A 25,778-nucleotide genomic window follows, 5' to 3' on the forward strand; every position below is an offset into this window, starting at 1 on the left:
GCTAGGACTGCAGTCGGAAGGACTAGCACACATGAGGAATTGATTATCAATGTCACCAAATACTCATGCTATTCTTGGGGATGACCTCAACCTGATTGCACATGGGGAGCAGGATAGGGTGATGCAGTCCCATATTCCCCTGAGGGCAGACTCATGCCTGGTGATATTTCTAAATTCTATGGTGTTGTTTGACCTGTGGCGAGACTAACACCCTGACTTTAGGCAATATTCTTATGCTGCCAATGCCCAGAAAGCCCTCTCCAGATTTTACTATCTACAGACCCCCGGGCACCATTCTGGACAGTGGGGGGAAGTTTGCCACTGGGAATCTCAGACCAATCACTGATAGTGACATGCTCTCAGTGCCTGGGGGTAGGGTCTCAGGGAGGGGGTGGAGACTAGATCCCTGGGAGCTAAATGACAGGGATACCAGGAAGCAGCTGGCACAGAGATCATGAGATATTTAGAGGAAAACCAGAGTACAGTGTACTCTGGTGTGGTATTATGGGAGCCCTGTAAGACAATGATTAAGGGCCAGTTGATTTCCTGAAGGGATAGTGAGAAGAGAGAAAGAGAGAAGGAGTGTGAGGCCCTTGAGACCAGGTTGATAGATCTAGAGGCAGTGTTCATTGCTAACCAGTGCCGGAACTAGCTGCTGAGATCGGGAATACCCATAAAGGCTATCAGGTGTTGACCCACCAGCAAGTCAGAACCTGTTTCCAAGCTAGGCAGGGGCGCTTTTTGGAGCTAGGAGATAGGCTGGGAAATTACTGGCCTGGTTGACAAAGCGGGAGGAGAGGCAAGGGTAGATCAGGGGTCTGAAGTGTAAAGATGGGCCCCTGCAGAAGATTCCAGAGGAAATCTCTGGAGTTATGGTGGCCCATATGAGTGAGCTGTATAATTCACAGGCCCCCCTGGATATGGATGGTCTATTGGCATTTGTCCACGACCTTCCAACACCGATGCTCGCAGAGGAGGATCAGGCAGCAATAGAAACAGATATCTCAGACTCTGAGATAGCTGAAGCCCTTACCCGTATGAAGAAGGGCCGTGCCCAAGGCCTCAATGACTTCTCCACAGTGGCGTCACTAGGGTTGGTGTCACCCGGTGTGGGTAACTCATGGTGTCACCCCCTCACGACTTACCACATGGACCTCCTCCGCTCCGAGTCCGCCATTGGACACAGTTGGCAAATAACAGAAAGCAATATACACTCCTCCCTGCAACCAAGTATTTATTTCTGGTCCCTCCACTAAGGATTTTTGCTAATGGTTGTTGTTTCTACATCCAGTGTAGCTTCTACATCCTGCCGCGCAAGACCACTCATATCTGAAAGGTGCATAAAAAAGTATGGGAACTGTGATTGTGAGTACGATGGGGCAGATCAGTGAGTGTAGGAAGGGGGTCCAGGCTGGTAACTAAAAAGAACAAAATATTCTATAGCTAAAATGTGGTCTACCACCTACATGTAATTGTATATTAAATGTAATGCAGACACCTTAACCGAACAAGCATTGACAAAACCAATAGGTCTCAAAATGAAAAAATGTGTGTACTCAGTACCTGAGAGTACCGGCACATTGAAAGGACTGATTATGATTATAACTACTTCAGTCCCATGAACAAGCGGGAATAAATCCGCCACAAAAACATAATACAGTGATGGAGAACGGGAAGTATGACGGATTGCATATTGGGAGGGAGGAGTGGACTGTGGGACAGAAGTTAGCCTGGAGATCTAGTTACAATTGGTAAAGGATTGATCCATTCAGGGCGCCAGAGAAAATTTAATTAGGTCGTTTTCTACTATTTGGGTGGCTGGGAGCACAATTTCTTTTTTCAGCCAGTAGAGGGGTAACTGTTATTGCCAAAAATACTGTTTTGTGGAGAATAAAAATATATTTTCTTTTTAAAATCAGGCATATTTTCACACTGTGGAGATATATACATATATTCAGCTTTTGAACTGCGGACAAGGCCAGAAGACCTGCACATGGGGGCAGAGGTATACCACAGAGGTACTAGACACAACTGGCATATGTAGGGCAAGTCCCACCCACCCAACACATAAACAAAGGACCTAAACTATGATTGTAAGGATTAGTTACTTACCTGTAATCCTAGTTCTCTTCCAGGGGTATCCTCATCAAAGTCATAAGCATTAGAATATTCCCGCCCATGTGCGGGACCCCGGAAACACTATATTATATGTGCCCCACATATATATACTCATATATATATAAATACATATATATATATATATATATATAAACATGCAATAGCAGCCAAATAAAATCAGAGCTGAAATATGCTGTGTAGAATTTCCACCATACATGAATAATAAGCATTAGAAACATGAGAAACAATAACAAAGTTTGTTTAGAAACTGTTTTAATGCTCAGAAAGCAGTAGAAATTCTCATAACTCACTGGAAGCATAGAAAGCTCCCAGGCTGCATTGCAAACACACAGTCTAAAAAGACTGAAGAGCTAACCTGTAGCTGCATAGCAATAAACTGACACCGTGCCTTTAAGGCACCCATGACCCCCAGTATCCCATCATGCCTCAGGGGTGACAGTTAGGTCAGTTGTTATTTTCGGAGACTAAAAACAAACCCAGTAACAAATAGGTTAACAATATCTTCTTGTTAAAGAATGTTCTTTGCCCGGGGAGGCGGGAGATTTGCTTTTGACTTTGATGAGGATACCCCTGGAAGAGAACTAGGATTACAGGTAAGTAACTAATCCTTCTCTTCCAGGGGATCCTCATCAATAGTCATAAGCATAAGAATAGAATAGCGAGCCTCACCTCCTCTCCCTGCGGGCAAAGGAGTAACAATACAGTAATACCCATACTAAGCCTAGTAACAACTAAGCTCGTACAGGCCGCAGGCTACCCAAATAGATTCCTCAAAGAGGCTTGTCCTACTTGAGTATCGGCCCTGGAATCAGATTCTAGGCAGTAATGCCTCGTAAAGGTATGAACTGATTTCCATGTCGCAGCCTTGCATATTTCTGACATTGGAATGTCGTGCAAGAAAGCTACTGTGGCCGCTTTCCCTCTAGTAGAATGCGCTTTGGGTGACACCAACAACGACTTGCCTGCAAGCTGGTAGGCCAATTAAATGCAAGCGACAATCCATCTAGAGATGGACCTCTTGGCCGCCGGAAACCCTGTTCTCATCGAACCATAGTTCACGAGCAGCTGATCCGACTTCCTGATTCCCTTGGTTTTTTCCAAATAGAACTTGAGCACTCTCTTTAAATCTAATGAGTGCAACGACCGCTCTGCTGGGGTCGCTGGATTTGGGAAAAAAGAAGGGAGGGAAATGGACTGATTCATATGAAAATCAGAAACCACCTTAGGTAAGAAGGATGGGTGAGCCCTCAGGACAACCCTATTGTGAAGGAAAACAGTATATGGTTCCTTCGCACAGAGAGCTTGTATCTCGCTTACTCTGCGCGCTGATGTGATTGCCACTAAAAAGGCTGCTTTCCAAAATAGATGTTGCAAAGAAGCCTTGTGGATAGGTTCGAAAGGAGGTGACATTAACCTGGACAGAACCAGGTTCAATTCCCAAGGAGGAGAAGGATTTCGCACAGGGGGATAGACTTTCTTCAACCCCTGGAGGAAGTCCTTAACCACCGGAACCTGAAAGAAAGAAATCTGATGAGGCGATTTCCTGTACGCCACTATGGCTGACAGATGCACTCTAATGGAAACATATTTCAATCCAGAAGTTGCCAAGGAAAGGAGGTATGGCAGGATTACCTCCTCCTGCCCTTTAGTAGGATCCAGATGATGATCCCTACACCATAAGTAAAACCTCTTCCACTTGACGCATAAGACGCTCTCGTGGAAGGCCTCTTAGCCTCCTTTAAAATGTTCATGCATTCGGGAGGCAAGTTCAGATGTCCATATTGCAGGACCTCAGGTGCCATGCTGTTAGGTTCAGCGATGGGAGTTTGGGATGCAGTATCCTCCCGTCCATCTTGCTCAACAGGTCCGGCCTGCAAGGAAGTCGTCTGTGTGGACACACAGAGAAATGTAGAATGTCCGGGTACCACCACTGCCGTGGCCAATCCGGAGCTATTAAGATCATCTCCATGTCCGACCTGAAGAGCTTGGACACTACCTTCGGAATCAGAGCCAGGGGAGGAAACGCGTAAGCGAATGTTCCTGACCAATCCATCAGAAGAGCATTCCCATGCATCCCTGGTCGGTGGAATCTGGACGCGAAGGCGTGGCATTTGGCGTTTTTGTCGTCTGCAAACAAGTCTATGGCTGGACGACCCCAGCAACGAAAAAGCTCTTCTACCACCTCGTCGTTTAGCACCCAGTCTGGCTGATCTTCGAAGTGCCTGCTGAGTGCGTCTGCTTTTACGTTCAACTCGCCTGGCAGGTGCACCGCCACTACTGTGAGGCCTCGAGAGAGAAGCCAGTGCCAGATTGTTTGAGCCTCTCGGGAGAGCGGGCGAGATCGTGTGCCTCCTTGTTTGTTCAGATAGAACATGGTGGTTGTATTGTCCGTCTGAACTAGGACTGAGTTGGACTCGATCTCTGGAAAGAAAGCTTTGAGAGCTAGAAAAACCGCTCTGAGCTCCAGCATGTTGATGTGGTATGTCTACTCCTGCGCAGACCACTGACCTTGCATCTGAAGAGGACCCATGTGCGCTCCCCAGCCTTGCAGAGAGGCATCCGTCACTATAGACTGGGATGGAAGAGGTTGGTGAAAAAGCACTCCGACCCGCACATTCTTTCTCCGAGTCCACCATTTGATGGCATCCTTCGTCGCTTGGGAAAGAGTAATACAATCTTCCCAACGCCCTGTCGCTTGGTCCCACTGGTCCTCTAGAGCTTGTTGCAGAGGACGCATTCTCAGACTGGCGTTTGGAATGAGGAAAATGCAGGACGCCATGGAACCCAGCAGGGATGATACTTGTCGGGCTGTTGGAAACCGAGACTCTAGCAGAATCTCGCATTTCTGACTCATGGAAAAAAGTCTCTCCTCCGAAGGAACCGCTTTTCCCAATCTTGTGTCCAGAACGGAGCCTAGGTAGTGGATGGACTGTGTCGGCCGCTGGACTGACTTCTCCAGGTTGACACGGAGACCGAGTCTGTGCAACAGGTGTAGGCAAAGTTGCAGATCGTGCGTTACCTGAACCGGAGACGAGCCCTTTAGGAGCCAGTCGTCCAGGTTTGGGTAGATGAAGAGACCCTTTTTGTGAAGAAAAGCCGCCACCACTGCCATGCATTTGGTGAAGACTCGTGGTGCGGACTTGAGACCGAAGGGTAGCACCTTGTACTGGTAGTGTTTGCTTCCCACTACAAACCTCAAGTACTTGCGATGCTGTAGAGCAATCGGAATGTGAAAGTATGCATCCTGCAGATCCACCGAACACATCCAATCTCCGGTTTGAAGATGTGGGCATATTTGGTGAAGAGCTAACATGCGGAACTTTTCTCTGACGATGACTTTGTTCAAGAGACGCAGATCGAGTATTGGTCTGAACAGGTCTCCCTGATCTTTTTTGGGGACAAGAAAGTACCTGGAGTAGACTCCCTTTCCTTTTTGAGAGGGAGGAACCTCCTCTATAGCTCTTTTTTGTAGTAGAACTTTCACCTCTCTTCGGAGCGAGCTTAGCTGGTGAGGGCAAGAGTTCTTTGGAGGAATGATCTTTGGAAGCGCACGGAAACTAAGCTTGTATCCATTGCGCAGTATATTCAGCACCCACTGATCTTTTGTGATGCTGACCCACTCTGCCAGGTGTTGTGAAGCACTTCCTCCCACTGGAGTGGGCAACGGCGCCAGAGGAAGCCACTGCTCAGGCCTTTCCTCCTCTCGTGGTGTTAGAGGATTGTTGGTGACCTCCTCTACCTCTGTTGGCTTTGCCTCGAAACTGGGTCTTTCCCTGGTTCTTACGTTGGGACCACTGAGGGGTTTGAACCCTCTGTTGAGCCCCTCTCCCCCTGTTGGTCTTAAAGCGGCGTTTGAATTCTTTTTTCTTTTCCAAACCCACCGCTTTTACTGTGTCCAGTTCTGCCTTCATACGGGTCATCTCTTCGTCAGCATGTTCCCCGAAGAGAGAAGAACCCAAAAAGGGAAGATTGAGGATGCGATGCTGCGCATCCGGCTTCAGCCCTGTAAGGCGCAACCAAGCCGATCTCCTGGCACAAACCCCATGTGAGTAGGAATGTGCCACTAGCACTGCACCATCCGCAGCTGTGCTTATTAACTGGTTGGCCACCAGACATACTTCTGTCATAGTCTCTTCATAGTCCTTCTGGTCTTCCTTTGGCAGTTTGGACTTGAACCTTTCCATGGAGTCCCATAAGGCTCTGGCGTATCTACCCAGCAGCGCAGCCGCCCTGGAGACCTTCAGCGTGGAGGCAGCTGAATTGCAAACCTTGCGACCCCAGGAGTCTTGAGATTTGCTGTCCTTGTCTGGTGGGACTGAAGAGGTAGCGGCCACTGCATGTGTCTTTCTCGCCGCTGCCACTATCACAGAGTCTGCTGGAGGGTCAGATTTTACAAAAACTGGATCAGAAGAAGCCGGTTTGTATTTTTTCTGTATGCGGGCTGGAACCGCTCTGATAGCCACTGGGGTTAGGAAAACGTCCTTGACAGGATCCATAATCCCCGGTACTAAAGGCAGCAGTGGACGAGAGATAGATTTTGTGCAAAGTTTCAAAAATTACTGTCGTAGTAACTTGAGGGACAGACATTTCAATGCTCAGCTTCTGAGCTCCTCTTTGTAGGACATCCAGATAAGTGCCGATGTCATCCACTGGAGAGGATCTAGAGGTAGGACTATCCATCAGAGTAGGAGAGTAATCTCATTTGGAAGACCTGGTCGAAGAGGTAGATGAAGTAGACGGAGTCCTTCGACGTTTACGGTGAGCACTGTGCCTCCTCTCACGCGATCTTCTTGAATGCTCTTCCCTTCTAGGAGAGCGAGATCTGACCCGATCTTCCCCTCTGGTCGAGCGAGGCCTGACCGGACTGTCTTTTCTGGGAGATCGGGGTATAACCGGAAGTTCCCTTCTGGGAGATTTGGTTGGTGTTCTCACAGGTGATTTGCGCCTGGGAGGAGTATGCTTGTCCATCTCCTCCACCAGATTCAGAAGAGGAGACCCGTGTTGAGAGCTGGCATACTCATACATACGTTTGGCAGCTCCTGAATTTCGCCAATGGTCCAATGATCTGTACCATCTAGGTGACAGTCTGATCTCCGTAGCCGAAGGGTCTGGCTGACGCACAGGAGATCTGCGGACAGGGCTTCTGGACCTCGAGGATGCTGTTGAGGAACCAGAAGACTGTGAAGTGGAATGACGAGAAGCTGACTCCGTAACCATGAAAACAGAGTTTCTTTCTGAATGTCTCGACGTTGAGCGTTCTTTTCTCGACGCCGAACGCCTCTGGGGGGTCGGCGGGTCGAACAATCTCGACTTCGAATGCCTCGACGGCGACCGATGCGAGGCTCTATGGTCTCTCGACGTCGACCGGCGATGACCAGCCGTCGACGGAACCCTCTGCCTCGACGTCGAACGGTGATGACCAGCCGTCGACGGAGCCCTCTGTCTCGACGTCGAATGTCTAAGCGATGACGGCGGAGGGGTATTGGACACCCTCGATGCCGAGAGTCAACGAGACGACGACGGAGACTGCGTCCTCGACGCCGATCGACGTTTCCCTGTCGACGGCGGAGGGGTCTTGGTCCTAGACGCCGAACGTCGTTTCTTAGACGACGGCGGAGGGGGTCACACTTCTCGACGCCGGACGTCGCTTGGATGACGACGGCGGAGGAGTGACCTCCCTCGACGCCGATCGTCACCTGGTTGACGACGGCGGAGGGGCCTTTGATCTCGACGCCGACCGTCGCCCGGTTGACGGCGGCGGAGTCACATTCCTCGACGACGATCGTCGCTCGGTTGACGACGACGGAGGGGATTTCGACGACAGGACTGGATCCTTCGACGTCTTCGACGTACCTGGTCTTCTCTTCGACGGCGAGCACGCCGTCGACGGTAATTTAGACGAGAGCTGATCCACCGGTGGTTCTTTTCTCAGCACCGAGCCCGACGCTGATGTTGAAAGATGTGAAGACTTCTTTTTGGAAGATGTTTGAGTCTTCTTGGAACCCTTCTTCACCGGAGATCTTCCTCTGGATGACCTGTGAGCCAGGCCATAAATGCGAATCCTCTCCCTGTCTTTAAGAGTTCTTCCTGGCAGGTGTTCACAGTGAGGACAGGTGTCTGGATCATGATCTTCAGGCAGACACAAGATACAGACGTCGTGATTGTCTGATTTTGCCTTCTTGTTGCCACAAGATGGACATTTTTCAAAAAGTGAAGGCATTCTCAGAAGAAAATGTTCACTAAACTGACTAAAAAAGACAGTATCTTACTTGACTAGTTGTTAAATGTCAAAGTAAGTGTAAAAATAGACAAAAGTGAAGTATTTTTCTGTCAGAAAACAGAAAACTAGTGGAGCTGTGTAACCAGGATCCTTCCTGAAGGAGCCGGAAAGAACAACTGACCTAACTGTCACCCCTGAGGCATGATGGGATACTGGGGGTCATGGGTGCCTTAAAGGCACGGTGTCAGTTTATTGCTATGCAACTACAGGTTAGCTCTTCAGTCTTTTTAGACTGTGTGTTTGCAATGCAGCCTGGGAGCTTTCTATGCTTCCAGTGAGTTATGAGAATTTCTACTGCTTTCTGAGCATTAAAACAGTTTCTAAACAAACTTTGTTGTTGTTTCTAATGTTTATTATTCATGTATGGTGGAAATTCTACACAGCATATTTCAGCTCTGATTTTATTTGGCTGCTATTGCATGTTTTTATATATAATATGTATTTATATATATATATATATGAGTATATATATGTGGGGCACATATAATATAGTGTTTCCGGGGTCCCGCACATGGGCGGGAATATTCTAATGCTTATGACTATTGATGAGGATCCCCTGGAAGAGAATTTAAAGTAATACCACAAGATACTGCATCCTCTCATTTATTTGTTATGTGAATATGTATAGATGGTTGATCTTTTTAACACATAAGATTTTAATCGTTTCTTTGAATTTTCAGTGTATATATATTCCTAAGTGTATTTATTAAAGCACCGTTAAAAACGTAATGATTCTGAAAATGCATTAACCACTGATATTTGCTAGTAATACTTAGTAACGCACATAATGCATGCCATTACTTATAATGTCACCATGCAGATAACACAAAGCTAAAAAGAAAAGAAACACAGCATCAACGGAAGTCTAGCCTCAATGGGGTCCACTTCCACTGCCATGACCTTCGTCTGTGTGCTAAGTGTGTTAGCCCGAAACCTTGTGCCCAGCCCTCAGAAGGGGTTTTCACAGGGATTAGCCTGTTGCCAGACTCTGTGTCCATGCCAGAATGGGCAGTCAGCCATCGGTCAAAGCAGTGATTGTTCTTAGGCGGCGGCCTGCAGCAAGGCCCTGCACCTACTGACTGTGGGAAATGCTTGTACGCTTATTAGCAGCAAGCTCTTATATTTATTTTGTGGTAGTGGATTTAAAAAGAACCTTTTCGAGTGTTGTTTACATTTTTATAAATAAATTTTTGGGCCCTCCAGGCCCATAATCTTTTCTACCCTCTGAAAGAAACTGAACGAAATTTGCACCCTGGACCTTAGTTGACTCTGATAATAGATTTCGAAATGTTGTTCACATGTATCAATGGTGTCAAAACGGTATTGGCAAATCGAAAAATGGGCTTTAAGTTGAAGGTGCTGCTGAACCATATTTGCACAATGGCAGCTAAAGATATATATACGTTCATGTATAGATAGAAATATATCACCTATGTCTTTTCTTATTCTTATAATATTTCCTTTCTGACCACTAGTGAAAATGCGTGCTTCTGCAACCCTGTGTACGCCCTACTCACAAACAGTGTGCTATGAGTCATTGTGACTTACTTGTGTAGTAGTCATGGCATACGTCTGAATTTCACAAGTGAGCTAGGAATACTCCTGGCTCCTTAAATTCAAGAGAAAGTCAGAAGCACTACAAGGGTAAGTGACAATAAATATTCGTTAGTCATGCTTTTTGTTTACATTATGCTATATGTATAACATCTATAAGTAATTCTTAGGTATGGCCGCTTAATGACTGTAGAATGCAACTCCTCAGTACTGCAACTCCTCATTTTGGAGCACTCGTGCTCACAGCTTCCTGCCTGCGTAGGGGGCACGCAGCCGCCCTCCTCTGTGCCAGCCTCCCAGTAATGCCAGCAGGAACCAATGCCCAGGACGGAGGGGGAAGGGGGGTTGCTGCGTAGAATCTCGAGACCCGCCCGTGGTTAGTGTTTACATAATCATGATCTCCTCGAGGCAAGTTTCGGAAGCCTTCTTGGAAACGTCAAAAGCCTAACCCCTTGCCCTTTTCTTTTAAAGTGTTCCTGCCTTTGGCCCGAGCCCTGCGAACTTTGAAAATCACACCAACTATCGCCCGACTAACCTTTCATTTAGACTCCGCTGTGGTTGTGGCTGGGCCCCTCTATCTCCCTGACTGACTCAGTGGCACGCGTGCGTGCGTGCGTCAGAGGAGCACAGCGCGGGGACTGGAAAATAAGCTTGTAAACAGGTGCGCTGATTGGTGTCACCCCATGTGAAGGTGTAACCCGGTGCGGTCCGCACCCCCCGCACCCCTCTAGTGACGCCACTGCTTCCCCATGGAGCATTTAAAATGCCTTAGGGTGCAGATGAAACCCCAATTGGGAGAACTATATAAGGGTGCTAAGAAGGAGGAATCGCTCCCACAAGTTCTAAGGTGAGCACTGATAGTTACCACCTATAAGGAAGGGAAACTGAGGGAGAACTGTGCGTCCTACCATCTGATATCTGTGATCAATATGAAAGCAAAGGTTTTGGTGCTTGTGGATTGGTTTCATCGTGTAGTAGACACCCTGGTGAAGGCAGATCAATTGGGTTTTGTGTCCCACAGGGTGCCACAGCATAACCTCCGGAGTGTATTTGAATGTCTGGTGCATATTGGCCAGCTCAAGGAGCCAGCGGTAATCTTGTCTCTAGACCTTTGTTTCCCTGGAATTGTCATTCCTTTCAATGGCTCTAAAGAAGATGGGATTCAGGGTTTCCTTCCTGCGGTGGGTCAAACTGTTATACCAAGATCCGGTAGTCCTTGTGAGTAAATGGTGTGCTGTATGGAGAAATAATGATCAAAAGGGCTCTAGAAAGGGATGCCCACTGTCCCCAGTACTGTTCGCGGTGGCTCTTGAGTTGCTGGGGAGTTGGATCCGGATGGATCTTTGTCACTTCTAACTGGGAGTGTTTTTTCAGGTAAATCTGAGTAGGGTTCTAGAGGAGTATTAACAGGATATTGGCCACTGGCGACACCTCCGCTATCCCTCCTGGGTCAGGCCACTCCGAAGTTCTTACATGTTCTTCAAAACACTTCATATGCTGTACCAGATGGATTCTTCATACAGATGGATGGGATTAAAAGAACTCTGCTCTGGGATGATAGAGCCCCAAGGATAGCTCTAAAAAACTGACTATAAAGACCTGGAATGGGGCATTGCCTTGCCCGATTTAAGACTATATTTCTGCACAGCACAATTAGTAGTGAAAAATGACTAGATGTTTTCACAACAGGTAGAGCCCTTACTAACGGCGTATAGAAGCGCAATGGAGCCCACCGGTCACTTGTGCTACACATATGGGGGAAAGGGGCTGTGGGGACTACCAGTAGCGCAGGAACTTTGGATTTGGCAGAGCGCTGAGAGGCACCTGGGTTGGAGGGGACGGATCACGCTGGCGACATCTCAGTGGTGACGGATGTGTGGCGAGAGGGCAGGCTGATCACTTTCCAGGACTAGAAATAGAATATGAGATGCTAGGCAGCCAATCTCTTCAGATGCAATGCATATTCAAGAGATACAGCACTCTATTGGGCGACCTAGTGGAGTGAACCCCACTAGGTTATAGGGTGGTATTGGCCCCTTGGCATACACATGCTATTTCTTTGCTCTATGCTACTTCATTGGAGCACACTTTCCCAGACCTGGCTCCTCTTATAAGATGTTGGGAATAAGATCTGGGGATCCTGGAGGATAGCACCTGGGGCAAAGCTGTTCGATATCCATGCAAGGGAAGGTAAGAATTGGGTTTTGTTTGGTCCCCAAAAAGTTTATCCACAGGGTGTACCTTACAAGAGAACGCGTATACAAATTGGGATGATGTGAATCCGACCTCTGTCTTCGGGGGTGCGGGCGACGAGGGACGCTGCTCAACAAACTGTTGAAGGACTGGGCTATTTAAGGCCCAGCGGTGCCAGGGGACAACACCTAGAACCTTCGTGAGATACCTGTTCTGGCGCACTAAAGACAGAGACACGGGACACTTCCTTGTGCGTCAAAGATCAGGGTTTATTACTGCAGGGAGGCAAAAGTCACAAGAAGTACAACAGAGTGTAGGTTCTGAGAGTCTGCTCCCTTTGCATATGTGAGTCGCTCTCTTTTATACAGGATTTTGTCATTGCACAATATGTAAGCAAAAGGTTACAACTCATTTCCCACAGTAAAATTCAAAGGATCGCTTTCATGTATTCAGAGCACCGGAACATAATTACATTAACATCACCAGTTCCAACTGTAAAAGCACATCTTCCCACCATTAGGTACATTCCACTTGAGTTGTAAATAAACGAGAGAAAGACACAAGAACAGCTGCAAGGAAGTCAGACAACAGGGAAGAGGGAGTGTGAGGATAATATTGGATGCGTAATCGTAGCCTAAAAGGACTTGATCCCAGCACGTGCGAGGCTGAAACAATAGACCGGCACGGCAGGATCACCTCCGAGCGGAGACAACTGCTTTAGCAGTGTCCTCCCCCTACCCATAAAAGACGCATGAAAAGGCATATGCTTCTTCCGTGAAGCTTGGGAACAAAAGGGTCACGATGCGGACAGTTGCCTGTTCGCTGACTACGTGAGGGCAAGCAACAAAATGGATGCCGTATCTAAAATGGAACCCGAGCGTCCATTTAAAGAAACCTGTAATTGTGAGGAGCTCTTCTGAGTAGTATGGCGAAAACGCGTACACTTACACAACTCGTCATTTACGGTTCATTGATACCATATTCGTCCATATTCGGCGGTGCCCAAAACGTCGTAACGATTTTTACGGAACCTCAGATGCTCCTTTTGCCCTCATGTAGGCAAGAACTAGTCGAAGTCGGAGTCGATCTCGATATTCATCAGATCATTCAGATGTTGTTGGAACATAACTCTATCCATCAATGCCTCCTTGGAAACAGGTGGCCTTCTTATACACGTTGTGGCACAAAGGCCACATAAGGCAGGACCACACTGTACACAAAGACAACACGTGAACAGAAATGTCACTACAACCCCTATAATCATCAGAATCTTCCAACCCCAAGTCGACATTAGACCCCAAAACCATCCTAGAAGCGTCCAATCTCCCTCGTCCTCGTGTATGGACTCCGAGATTTTATGCAACTTTGAGATGGCTTGATAGACAGTTGGAGCGTTATCAGGTATAAAAATGCAGCTGCTCGAATGGATGACCTTACACACACCGCCTCTATCTGCTAGTACAACGTCTAGAACCATACGGTTCTGTAACGTCATAAGCCTATCCGCTTGAAGCTCTGCTGTCAGGTTACCAAGGGCACTTGCAGTTATGTTAGCAGTTGACTCTACTACACGAGTTAACAGTCTCAGATTTCTGCTATTGACCATGGGGCCCCAAAACGGTAGAAAACCCTTGAAGAAGTCTCCTGCTTCTTGACCGGAAGTATCCTCTTTACTAATGACACCTCTCACAACTCTGGTTTTGTGATAGTCAGCAGCAACAGTGAAAGTCGGGGGCAAGAGATTTGCAATATAGCAGGTACCTGAGAAGTCATGTGGTAACCACGTATATGCTCGGTCATAACATACAAAATAGGTACCCTTGGCAGTCAGAAAGACAGGGGAAGAGAGCATCGGTAGAACGTAAGTATCCACACAAGCACTCTTCCCAAGCTGGGCTCTTGGATTTCGACCACGACCTTGCAGACAAAAGTGGCCTAGGTGAAGTACAATCCAGATTGGAGATGAGCTTTTAAGCTGCCTATCACCCACTGATATACTATACTCAGCCTCACTAAGGTACTTATAGGTTTGCACCTCCTCTTCTGGGATAAGTGACGTATTGAAGATATCTCTATTTAGATCGGCAATAGCTATCATTAGAGACTTGTGATACGGGCCAGGACCAAAGTTTGCTGAGCGTGGCTCTCGATGGGGGTAGGAATCTAGTGCACTATGGAACATGGTTTGGAATGCCCAAACTGACCCTTGGGGGCTGTACGGAAGGACTAAGTATGGGATACCCCTGTCCATGGTATGTGGCATTAGCCCACACACCCAACAGTTTGTAGTATTTAGCACCAACTGATGCTGATGCAAAAGTTGCACCAAGGAATTGTTTCTAAATTCCGCACGTCTGACTTGTTCATGTTGAGGCAGTAGGTGAAAAGAATGTGGAGAAACAGTAGAGACGACATTTAGATCATGAGAAGGAGAGGTGGGTAAGGCAGAAGGCAGCAATGATAGAAAACCAAAATATACTCCACCCACCAGCAGCATAGAAACAGTTAGGAACAACATGAAAACCTGTAATAAAAAACACTTTGCTCGAAATGTGCTGTACAATTTAGATCTTTGCACCGTCTTTTCCTTTATCTTCGTCAGCTTGGAGAACTCCATCCTCTAACAACCGTCCGCAACGTTCTTGACGCACTTCGTTCTGGGTAGCGATTATCAATTCCCAGGGGTTCCCGGAAATCGACAAAAGAAATTGACCTAATGTCAATAACTGCTAAACAGAAGGAAGTGCCCGTGCGGCCCTACGGCCAACCCAGATGGCAGGTTTTAATCAGTTAAATAATCAATTTCATATATGTCTCCTAGCTGTTCTGGAAAAGAAATACATACATAATAAAATGTCCACAATGGTCAAGGCAGAATGTGAGGGGGTATTTTGAAATCAAAATGATAACAATTTATTCATTCTTATTGCGTGTACGAAGAAAGTATCGGTTTCTTTCGGGTCGAGTCTGATCTTCAAACAGTGGATTGGATGGCGAAAGAGTGTTCGATTGTCCAGGCAATTGTTCAGTACTTGTATTCCCCAATGTTGAAGGAAAGGAAATTGTTTGAGAGGAATCAACAGGGGTGTCAGATAAAACTGAAGTGTTCCCTATGGTCTGAGCTTCGCTAAATGGGACAAAGCGCTGGGGAATGTCAGTTTCAGACGAAGAAAAACCTTTACGTATCCATGTGTCTGCCGGCAGAGGAAGCGGAACCTTCTTGGTGTGGGAGGCATGCACCCAGTGTTTCCGTCCCTCCAGTCGAACCGCCGTCCTCGTTGCTAGTAGCACCTGGAAGGGTCCCACAAATCTCGGCTCAAGATGGCGTTTTCGTCCGAAATTTCTAGTGAGGACCCAGTCCCCTGGTTGGAGCCGATGACCAGGACCCTCTGTTTGTGACGGCAGAGCCTCAAAGACCTGTTGATGAATCAAACTCAATTTAGCAGTCAGATCATATAGATAATCAATTAACATTGGATATTCAAGTCTGTTCAATTCTTTAGGCCTCGGAACCCCCCAAATGTTCGCAGGACGGCCGAACACAATCTCATATGGGCTAAGCCCTACTCGTGAGTGTACAGTAGCCCTGGTCGATAAGAGAGCTAGAGGCAAAGCGTCAGGCCATGATAAACCAGTTGTTGCCTGAATTTTAGCAAGTTTTAGTTTCAGGGTGCCATTGTATCCTTCCACCAAACCCGCTGACTGAGGATGATTAGCGCTATGAAATTTCTGGGATATTCCTAAACCACGACACACACTCTTCATCACGCTTCCCACAAACTCACTTCCGTTGTCCGACCATACAATCCGAGGCATGCCGTACCTGGGGAAATACTCTTTGAGCAGAATTTTAGCTGTGGATAGGGCAGTATTATCCTTAAGAGGGTAAGCCTCAATCCATCTGGAGAACGCACAAACCACAACCAGCACATACTTTAAATTATTGCATCTCTCCATGTGGATGAAGTCTAATTGGATAACTTCGAAAGGACATGTAGGAGGGGCAAAATGACCAGGTGGAGTGTGGGTGCCCTTACCGGGATTATGCATCAAACATACCATGCAATTCTTAACCACTCTCTCTGCACATTTAGTAATCCCATCATTCTTCCATACAGGAGACAACAACTTGCATATGCCCTTCGAGTTAATATGTGCTGTGCCATGGGCCATTGTAACAACAGCAAGCACATATGCATCCGGTAACATCCATCTCTGTTTCTCTGACAAATCAACCCAACATCCATCCTCATCTAATTTTCCCGTGCTTTCTTTCCACTTAGTCTTTTCCATTTCAGTGGCCTCATTCTGTATTTCCTTCACACTCTCCACTGTGTCCTCACACATACTAGTTTCCGCAGGCCATCTCACTGAACTTGTAACATACATTCGATTTGTCAGATCTTTCGCTGTCTCCTTAGCAGTCTCATCTGCAAACGCATTATCATGACCAACATCATCTGTCACTTTTCGATGCGCACTATATTTAATTATGGCCACCTGTTTAGGCAATGTGAGTGCATCTAAAAGGTCATTCACAAGCTGTCCATGCTGAATCTTTGTGCCATGCGACGTTAAGAATCCTCTTTCTTTCCACAATCGCCCAAAACTATGTGCCACACCAAAAGCATACTGGCTGTCTGTGAACACATTCACCCGCTTTCCTCTGGACAACACACACGCTCTCGTCAAGGCGACCAACTCAGCTGCCTGAGCCGAGTTCTGATTTAATCTCATAGATTCCACAACCGTTCTCAACGTCACTACAGCATACGCAGTCGTCGCATCACCATTCGGTAACTTAAAACAGGAACCATCAACATACAAAGTACCATCGGGATCTACCAATGGAGTATCTTTTAGGTCAATACGACCTTTCGTTTCCTCTTCGGTTCTCAGATAACAGTCATGTGGTGCTACCTCACTCAACTCTGTATGGATCGGCAATAATGTTGCTGGGTTCAACACATTACACCGTTTTATCCGTATGTGACTAGCCAGTAACGTCAGCTCATACCCAGACAACCTTGCGCTCGTCAAATGTTGAGTTTTCGTTCGGTTCAAGAGAGTTTCAACTGCATGCGGAACCATCACCGTAAGCATATTATCCATGACCAGACCTGCGGACTGTCGAATGGACGCCGCAGCTGCCGCTGTTGCTCTTAAACAACTCGGCAAAGCTCTAGCTACTGGGTCTAAGGTCGAAGAAAAATATGCGCATGGGCGCTGTTTGTCACCAAATTGTTGCGCCAGAACACTCAACGCACAACCATCCCTCTCGTGAACGTACAGTGTAAACGGCTTACTGTAATCAGGAGTACCTAACACAGGAGCCGAACACAACGCATCACGTAATTCAGAAAAACCTTTTTGACACTCTCCAGTCCATGGCAAAGGAGTCGGAACATCCTTGCACGTGAGAGCTAACAATGGTTTCGCCAATAGTGAAAAATTTGGGATCCATTGTCTGCAGTATGACGTGATACCTAGAAAGGCACGTACATCTCTCTGAGTTTTTGGCACAGTCATTCGGGTAATCGCTGCAATTCTCTCTGGGGTCAACCTTCTCCCTTCTTTTGACAATAAGTGACCTAAGTAGGTTACTTCTTGGCAACAATATTGCAGCTTGGAAGGTGACACCTTGTGATGTAAGTCACATAAATGCCGCAACAATGATACTGTAGCAGTTCTACAAATATCTTCGGTATCAGCGGCGACCAACAGGTCGTCAACGTACTGAATCAAGGCTGCGCCTGCCGGTAATATAAATGAATCAAGTTGACTTTTAAGGGCTTGACTGTAGATCGACGGACTCTCACAATAGCCCTGTGGTGCGCGTTTCAGTCTAAAACTGCGACCACCTAATGAGAATCCGAATAGATCTCTGCTTTCCTCAGCAATCGGGATACTAAAGAAAGCATTCTTTAGGTCGATCACCGTGAACCAGGAGGCAGACACTGGAATCAGGGTTAACAAAGTCGTGATATCAGGGACCACGGGGTATTGTGGAATCACGATTTTATTTACTTCTCTCAAATCGATTATGAAACGGTACACAGGAGGTTTAGATGGATCAGTTCATTTTAAAATGGGTAACACAGGACTATTACACACATTTCCCCGAGTTTCTTCAACGACACCCTTTTCGATCAGATCGTATACAATCGTTAATAGCGCCCGTTCTCCCTCAATGGAGATACGATACTGTGGTATACGTGGCAATCGCACATTTGGTTTCAGCTTGATCATATAAGGTGGGATGTCCAAGAGACCCACGTCATTGGGACCTGTGGCCCATAGAGACGCAGGAAGGGCGCTCAATTCCGGTGGGAGTTTATCGATCGACAAGTACATAGGAGAGATTACTATCCGACCTAATGTAAGCTCCACTCCTTCAGGAGAGCAATACAAAGTCGCGTATAACCGTTTCAGCAAATCCAGACCCAAAAGATTCTCACCACAACCAGTAGATAGAATCAATGGAGCCTCTAGCTCACGAGGGCCAATTGCAAGGGGCAAAGGGCTAGAAACAGGATTGCTAACAGGGGCGCCAGAGAATCCAACGGAAACATTTGTTAAGCCGGACAAAGGTGCGCCAGGGAGTTTCGAATGCATGATGGAACTTTTCGTCGCACCAGTGTCTAGCAGAAAAGGCTCAACTACGCCATATGTAGCAACTGCGACGTAAGGCCCTCTCTGATCAACCGGAACTGATACTACTCCCTCTCTCTGTCGGTGGCTGTCCTATTAACGATCGTTTACAACAGTCTCATGTTCAAGGTAATAGTCGTCCGCGTAATACTGCGCTGATTTATCGGACCTTACATTTCGCTGGTCAAAACAATTATTCGCGTCCGAGGACGTATTAGGGCGCTCAGTCTGATTTTGAAAGGCACCGCGACCTCTACCTCGAGATGCTTGTTGAGGACCACCACGACCCCCTCGTGCCGACACACCATTAAGGCGGTCACGCAAAGCGGGACAATCATATTTTATATGTCCCTCTCTTCTACAATATGCACACTGGTTATACCCAAGCATAGATCTGAAGTCAGAGGAGTCAGGACGTGACTGTATTCTGGAGGATTGCGATTGTGGTCTATATTGCTGTTGCAAATCAGTGTGATTTGAACGCGGAGGATACGCTTGCTGCAACAAAACCTTCGTTTTGAGCTCCTTCATTTTCTTATCTACACGATCACTTTCTTCTTTTTCCCTATTCTCATAATATTGAGCCGTTGCTAATATCTGTGCAGTGGTTGAAACAGCCCATGCACTTTCTGAATTTTTCAATTTGTTGCATAGTTCAGGCAACAAATTCAACACGAATTTGTCAACAAACAACCGTTGGCCTCCCTCAGTGCCCATATCTTGACCACTATGATCGACAAATGCCTCTTCGAATCTAGTAAAGAAATCAGAGACACTCTCGTCCTTCTTCTGCTTACAAGCTGCTAATTTGTCCCAGTTTACCCTCATCGCCGGCATAAGCGTTTTCATGAACGTAATTATTCTCTGGGGCAGATCCGAAATTACCTGCTCAGGCTTAGCCCCACCAACTTGTCGGCCATCAGCCGCTATTATTGCAGCCCAATCACCGCCTAACTCATTCGCATGATTTTCCTGACGAATTTTCGCCCAAACCGGCTGTGGTACAACATTACCGAACAGCATGTCGATGTCGGCAAGGTTCATAATAGTAGCATCTACCAATTGAGGCAACTCCTTATAGTAACCCGCCGGATTCTTGCGTGGATCAGGCAAGGACTGTTTGACCTGCAATACTTCTGATCGCTTCCATGGGAGGTGTACCCAAACTCTCTGGAAATATGGAGGAACCACAGGATTAGCATTAGGATCACCTGGCATGTATACTGGCGGAACTTCTCTCATAGGATACTGACCAGGAGCCGCTTTCCAAGTTTCTAAGTCGTCATCATTAAATGACACACGAGAAGGCACTGTGGATCTAAAGGATAACAATCGCTCTAAGGCACGTCGTACATCGCCACCTACAATCATACCGTTCGAAAACTGACTCTGAAGTTCAATCATATCGGGCGGTACGTTATCTAAATTGTCATTATACCATTGTTCCCTCAAAAAGTTACACATTTCTTCGAACACGAATCTCTTTGTAGGCTCATTAAACTGAGAAAACGTCTCGAAAACCATGCGTGGAGGGTAGTTGGCAGGATGTCTTATCCACCTATGTGCCATTGTCACTAACGTCTCTTTCTCCCTTCCACTAGGGATCTGACTCCGTCTTTGGGGAGTTTCAGAAGTATCGGATGGAAATAACTGACCAGAAAGCGGTGAATAAAGGGTAGCAACAGTGTTAGGGATACGATTACGAACAGAAGGAGAAAGGAGAACAGGAGCCACAACGTTTGAAGTGAAGGCAGACACAGCAGAAGCAGGCAAGATAGTCGGGGTGGCAGGGACAAGAGGCTGAGAAGGTACAGGCAAAGGAGCAGTAGGAATAGAGACAGGTGGTGGGACAAACGTAGGACCAACAACGGGCTGACCCGCAGCCGCCGGAACAACGGGAGGGACAACAGGAGGAACAACAGGCGGAACTACAGGGGCCGTAGCACCCTGTGCATAAGGGGGCGGTGATTTCATCAAATATGCTAACAAGGGATCCTCCTTTGAATCCTCTTCTTTCTTATCCTGACTAGTTGATGAAACCGGATAACATTTGTCTATCCTCATATGATGTAATCTAGTAGAAACTTCTATTTCTTTTTCTTCTTTATCTCGCTGACATTGTTGTACAACTTGCATTATCGGGACCATACCGTCTCTTCGATTCTTTTTAGACTGTTTGATTTCTTTCTGCTTGGCCTCTTTACGCCACAACCGAAAGGAATCAAACATAGCTGGCCTAGCTTTCTTTTTAAACAATTTAGCTTCAAGATTATCTAAAATCGCAAGTTCAAAACTTCCGTGCGGTGGCCAACTAAGGACACCATCTTTTTTCGTGTAACGGACCCAATATTTATTATATATAATAGGGCCCACACCATGTCGACTATAGAGCTCATATATCGGAGTTCCAACTGGAGGTATCGGACACGAGTCCTCCAACCGGGAATCCTTGTTGCAACATTTAAAGAAACCAAGAAAACCACTATGGCTAGGCATCATGTACACTAACCTAGTATCAAACTTCAAGGGTTACCGAAACACTAATTCTTCGTGAAAAACAAAACCCTCGGTTTTTGGCAATTGTAATTGTCAAATAACAACTAAGAACCAACAACTAAGAACCACAAATGCACTGGAATTATGCAGACAACAAAGCTTCAACAAGCTGTAACAACAACTAAGGACTGGGAGCGACCCACAAATACTTAACTGAGGGCTTCAATGGCGTCACCAGGAAGGCCCGTCTATCGTCTCGCTGTACGAAAGGTCTACGCCAGGCGTCGAAAACAGGTCGACAGTCGGGGCATCGGTCCGTCGCAGCCGTCAGGAGGCGGGAATCTTCACGGGAAAAATCTTCGGACCACTTATTTCGACAACAGGATCGATGAAGCGGGGTGCACCTTTTCCTCAGAGATTTCACACGAAGTTCCTCACAATCGTCAGGCTTTGGACCGGTACCGCCGATGTCGCCCCACGTTGGGCGCCAACTGAAGGACTGGGCTATTTAAGGCCCAGCGGTGCCAGGGGACAACACCTAGAACCTTCGTGAGATACCTGTTCTGGCGCACTAAAGATAGAGACACGGGACACTTCCTTGTGCGTCAAAGATCAGGGTTTATTACTGCAGGGAGGCAAAAGTCACAAGAAGTACAACAGAGTGTAGGTTCTGAGAGTCTGCTCCCTTTGCATATGTGAGTCGCTCTCTTTTATACAGGATGTTGTCATTGCACAATATGTAAGCAAAAGGTTACAACTCATTTCCCACAGTAAAATTCAAAGGATCGCTTTCATGTATTCAGAGCACCGGAACATAATTACATTAACATCACCAGTTCCAACTGTAAAAGCACATCTTCCCACCATTAGGTACATTCCACTTGAGTTGTAAATAAACGAGAGAAAGACACAAGAACAGCTGCAAGGAAGTCAGACAACAGGGAAGAGGGAGTGTGAGGATAATATTGGATGCGTAATCGTAGCCTAAAAGGACTTGATCCCAGCACGTGCGAGGCTGAAACAATAGACCGGCACGGCAGGATCACCTCCGAGCGGAGACAACTGCTTTAGCAGTGTCCTCCCCCTACCCATAAAAGACGCATGAAAAGGCATATGCTTCTTCCGTGAAGCTTGGGAACAAAAGGGTCACGATGCGGACAGTTGCCTGTTCGCTGACTACGTGAGGGCAAGCAACAAAATGGATGCCGTATCTAAAATGGAACCCGAGCGTCCATTTAAAGAAACCTGTAATTGTGAGGAGCTCTTCTGAGTAGTATGGCGAAAACGCGTACACTTACACAACTCGTCATTTACGGTTCATTGATACCATATTCGTCCATATTCGGCGGTGCCCAAAACGTCGTAACGATTTTTACGGAACCTCACTGTGGGAATGCCCGCTTGGACAGAAATTCAGGCGCCGGTTGGATTCCACATTGTCAGAGGTGACAGAGACCAGTGTTCACTTTACTCCATAGCTAGTGACGTTGGGGATCAGGGGGGAGCAGACCCTAGAGGAAAATGCCCTACTGTTTTGTAATGTGGCCTTAACGGGGCAAGGTGAGACCGGGCCTGGGGATGGGAAAGTCCGATCCTTCAGATGCTGCTGGAGTGGAAATCGAATCTTAACTAGTGTATGAGAGTAGAGGAACTGGTTTATAGGTCAAGAGGATGCTCCTGGAAGTTTGAATGAATTTGGAATTTGTGGTGAAAGATGAGAGATAGTGGAAGGGGGGTCAAGGGCATCTAGGTAAGGAGCTTCTGGGCCAACAAGAGATTGGATGGCTGCCCTGGGATGTGTGTGTGAGCCATACCCCAGGAGATGCTGCGGACCCCTTAGTTTGGGTAGCGATTCTGGTGAAAAATAGATCTGATGGACATTTAAGGTGTGTTGCATAATGCTTTGTACTAATGCAGTCTGTCAAGTTTTGTTGGGGGGGTAGTTACTGTTAGGCTATGGAGAGTATCAGTTGTCTGCGGATCATTTGTTGAAAATGAAATGCTCCTATCATTCTATATGTTTCAGATTGTGAAAATGACAATAAATGTTTATTTAAAAAAAACTGTTAAAAAGTTCGAAAAAACACAGGGACACGTGCTGCAGTACGATGGAAGGCCTTTTGCGAAGACTGACTACTCACCTTTCTGTTACTTATCGCTATATTTGAATGTTGAAATGGTGCTAATAATGTGCAAGCAATGTCCAGAAAGTGTAAAAATGACAAAATAATGATGTAATACTGTCACAAAGTGTGCCGCAATATTCAACATAATTTTCCTTTTCTTACCACATAATTTACTGAACTCTGCCACATAACTGGTCCATCCCCTGCCGCATAATTCCCTGGATATATTGACTCAATCAAATGTTCATCTACCGTCAGCTATTGCTTCTTGATGAGTTCACTACTAGAATATGAGAGCAGAAACTATTTTAAAAAACACAAGCTTACTGATTCAAGTATTTTCGAGTGCCAATACTATCTTAAAAATACAATTACACTACCACAGAGCAAAAGCACACTCCTTGTTAAACTGAAATACGTGGCCTACGTGTCCATAAACAGCAGTTTATCTAGACAAACATCACTCCGATTGCAATCCTCCTTTGTAATAAAAGAGCAAAAAATCTAAAACTGGAGTAAAGACTCTAGCTTACTGTCACAGAAACACCAGTCCAATCCGAAAGAACCACTTACTCTAACTCGATTAATTCCGCCACAGCCTGCTCTTTCTTGCATGTAGTTAGGAAGTATTATATTTGTTTTGACATTTAATTTTTTTTTAACAAATCTAAACATCTTAAAATAGTTTCTCCTTTTGTATGCTGTAGAAGTGAATCAGTCAAGAAGCAACAGCTGACGAACAGGCATGAGGAGGCACAGAAAATTAATTTCCTGGGGTAGGCAGTGGCACAGCAAGCATCCCAACACCTCGCCGATCAACACCTGCAGTAGTGCCTCACAATCGCACATTTACAGATGAGCTGTAGAGCATGACTAATGCATTTTAGAGCGGTGATGCAGACACTAGAATTAAAGTGATTTAGTCTAACCTCTGATGTGTGGTACTTGGCGGGGCTGCTTTTGAAAGCTGCATATCTTTAGCTGTCAGAGCAACCAGGCCAAAGGTCCAATAAATTGGTTTTACAGTCTACTTGTGCTATCTTAAACACACAAAAATGAAGATGAATCATTATTAATAAACACATCCACTATGAGTAGCATGTAACCTTTCTCGTTACTCCCCCACCCCAGATGTACCAGTATCTGGTGTCCTGTTAATTGCACTGCCTTGTCCATTTATTAATGTTTTCCCCTGGTATTCCACCCGTAGACTTCTCATGTCTAGAGTATGTGAAATCTCTGGGTGGAATATCAGTCATCAGTGGTGCTTCCACTAAACTCATGGGGCCTCATTTATGAAAAGTGACGCATCGCTGCGTGAAAACAGCGATGCGTCACTTTTCATTGCACCCTCCTTGCGACACCAATGATGCGTCATATTTACAATATGGCGCATCATTGCGCAAGGAGTTACAGATACGTCAGTATTTCTGACGTATCTGTAAGCGCAAAAGTGACGCATTGCTGGAATGTGTCACAAAAGTGACGCAACTCCAGCAATGCGTCCTTTCACATGGGGAAAGCCCCATGTGAAAGGGCTTGCGTCAGTCTTACGCCTGCTGTCAGGCAGGCGCAAGATTTTGACGCAACATCGTCCTAAAAGTGACGGAGTGAAATCTCATAGATTTCACTGCGTCACTATTACGAGTCTTTTTGCGGGGGAACGCCCCCTCTGCATACATTATACCGAACGCATGTATAATGTAGCGCAGGGGTTTACAAAGTGAAGCATCTGCTTAGATGCGTCACTTTGTAAATAGTGCGCAACAGGAGGCATGTTTTACGCCGCCGAGGCGTCACAAAAAGTAACGCATCGGAAGCGCAAAACTGATGCAAGGCCTCATAAATGAGGCCCATAATTCCAAGGGGACCAGTAAGTGGTGTTACAGGCTTATTATCACAAGCATCTCATAATGAGGGCACAGGCATTCACTCAAGCAGTGACTGCTGAGGCTCCATGGTTCAATTATTCATAGAATCTGAGTGAAAATCACTTTCCCATAGATTCATCAAGCATCCATTTTGCGACTCCTTATTAGCGAAAAATAAGGATTCGCTCATAAGGAATAGCAAAATGCTATGCATGAAGAACTCGCTTAAAAAATAGCGATTTCTTAAAATTCCTTAATTGCGAGTCGCAAATTGCGAGTCGCAATTAAGGAATACCTCCCCATTCATTCCTATGGGCCTTGAGGCCCATAGGAATGAATGGGAAGACAATCTCAATTTGCGATTCTCAATTAGAGAATCGCAAATTGAGATTGCAATTTCAAGGGTGCCAGGGTGTCAAAGGACACCCTGTTGCACCCCTGAAATCTGCATATGGGAAAATCTTGCAC

This window comes from Lissotriton helveticus, chromosome 6 (genome assembly GCF_964261635.1).
Source record: "Lissotriton helveticus chromosome 6, aLisHel1.1, whole genome shotgun sequence".
Taxonomy (NCBI): Eukaryota; Metazoa; Chordata; class Amphibia; order Caudata; family Salamandridae; genus Lissotriton; species Lissotriton helveticus.